Source organism: Belonocnema kinseyi, chromosome 7, assembly GCF_010883055.1.
Source record: "Belonocnema kinseyi isolate 2016_QV_RU_SX_M_011 chromosome 7, B_treatae_v1, whole genome shotgun sequence".
Lineage (NCBI taxonomy): Eukaryota > Metazoa > Arthropoda > Insecta > Hymenoptera > Cynipidae > Belonocnema > Belonocnema kinseyi.
The window spans coordinates 48,592,486-48,594,801 of record NC_046663.1 but is presented as its reverse complement, the minus strand read 5'-3'; positions in this window follow the sequence as shown (position 1 = coordinate 48,594,801).

The window sequence follows — 2,316 nt, the reverse complement described above, 5'->3', positions numbered from 1 at the left end:
GTGTGACCTTACATTATTTCTGTTACCAGTCACAGGGGTGCCTTCCCGCCTCCATGACACGTGGGAAAAGGGGCAAGGGTGTGACCTTAAATTATTTTTGTGACCAGTCATAAGGGTGCCTTCCCGCCCCACGACGCGTGGGAAAAGGGGCAGGGGTGTGCCCTAAGTTTTTTCTGGTTCCAGTCACAGGGGTGCCTTCTCGCCCCCCATGACACGTTGGAAAGGGGGTCGTGCCTGAACTAAGTTATTTTTGTGACCAGTCATTGGGATGCCGAGGTTTTTTGCGTTCATCTCAGTCAATACATAAATTTTCACAAAACGTTTCTATAAAAGTTGTAGATCTTACCGAAATACACATTTCTTATATGATACATTTTTTTCTACGAGCAATAGTTTCGGAGAAAATCACAGATATATCTGATGAAATGTAACAAATTTACAAATTTCAATGCAATTAGCGACAGGTCTTTCTCCACCATCCGCGCTCCAAATACTTAAGGGCGTATATTTCTTGCGTGCAATATTATTTTCGAGATTTTCCTCTCTTGAGTCCTCGTCAAGATGGATGAAACATGTAATATTTTTAGTTTATCTAAGATTCTCCAAGAAAGGGAAACAACTTTTCAGTGGTTGCGATAAATCGAATTAATTCCGTCTGAACGATTTTGCTCAAAACATAAGAAGAAGATGACTCTTGTGGAGTCTGAACATGTTTGCGGATCCTTCCTTTGTTATAAAATACACAAATATCGTCACAGTATTACCGTTGCAGAAAACACGTGGTTTGAGAGGTACCGCATTTCTGCAGCGGCCTGTATGCTCATCACGTATTGTTTTGCGTTAAATTTTAATTTTGAACAAACGATCCGGGAAAGCAGCATTATAAACAATCAATCGATTTCTCGAGAAACAGTTTTAGACCGCTTCTCATTTTGTAGAGAGGTCTGCATGCTTGCTCTTAACAGCAACTTCGAAGAGGATGGTCGCATCGGCGTTGTTGGTGAAGTTGTTTGAAATCGATGAGTGCAAACTTGGCCGTCGAAAATACGAGCGAGGACATGTAGCAGAAGAATCATGGATTCTCGGTATGATCCACAGAGGACATTCCTACAACTATTGATTGGAAATCTGTCCCGATAATAAGAGAGTTCAGGCTACTTTAATTGCATTAATAAAAACGCATGTAGCGGAAGGGGCAGAAATTCACACCGATTGTTGGAAGGGATACATTATTCTCGAAGATCATAGATTTGTCCACAAAATTGTGAATCATTCCGAACAATTTGTGGATCCCGATTCTGGAGCGCACACACAAAACATCGAGTCATCTTGGCGGTGGATGCGACGATTTCTCTCATGAGGAGGAGTGCGTAAGAGCAATATCGCAGATGATCTCTGCGAATTTTTGTGGCGGCGACGCGTAAAGAAAATAGTTGCTGATCCGTTTAAAGAATTAATTACTAACATAAAAGCATATTACCCTGGCCACTGAATATACTCAGCAGACTATTATAAAAAAACTTATCAGGAGTATATAATCAAGACAATAAATAGAATATACTCAGAATTTCTAATTAAAATAAATTAAAATATATTTGAAAACCATAAAAGTAAAAAAAAACAATTAAAAAATTTAAAAATACAAAAAAAATGCTTTTCAAAATACTCCAACCTTCCCGTGGTGAAAAGCGTGAGTAGGTACCCAACCGAAACCAATCGAGAATGCTCATTGTTTTTTTTTCATAAAAATCGAGGTATCACTAATTTTCTTGGAAACTATCACTCGTGCAAAAAAATGTGTCACACAAAAAATGTGTATTTTTGTACGATCTGCAACTTTTATTGGAAATATTTTGCGAGATTTTGCATATTAACTGAGATAAACGCAAAAGAACATATTTTTTATGATTTTTTCGCAATTTCACCATGAAAATCGCCGAGTCGCCAATTTTCACTATCATTTTCGTAATCAGCGCGTCAAAATATATAAGTATACGCAGTGTGAAGGAAATAGTCACGTTCACCTATTCGGAACTGCACCCAAAATTTTTAACAAAAACTTTTTAATTTAACAAACACAAAACTTTAATATCATTCTATATAGTTCGAAACTCATTACTGTTCTCAGAGTCGCTGTGGTCAACTTTCGAAAAAATTAAACTGTTTTTATTGTTTTTATTTCTTGTTTAATACTAAATCGAACGTACGATATAGGGGGCATTATTCCTCAACTGCCCCAACTCAAAAAGTCATGTTTTTCGATTGTCTCTAAATTCTGGGAATATGCTCGCCTACCCAACAGTAGTTAATCCACAA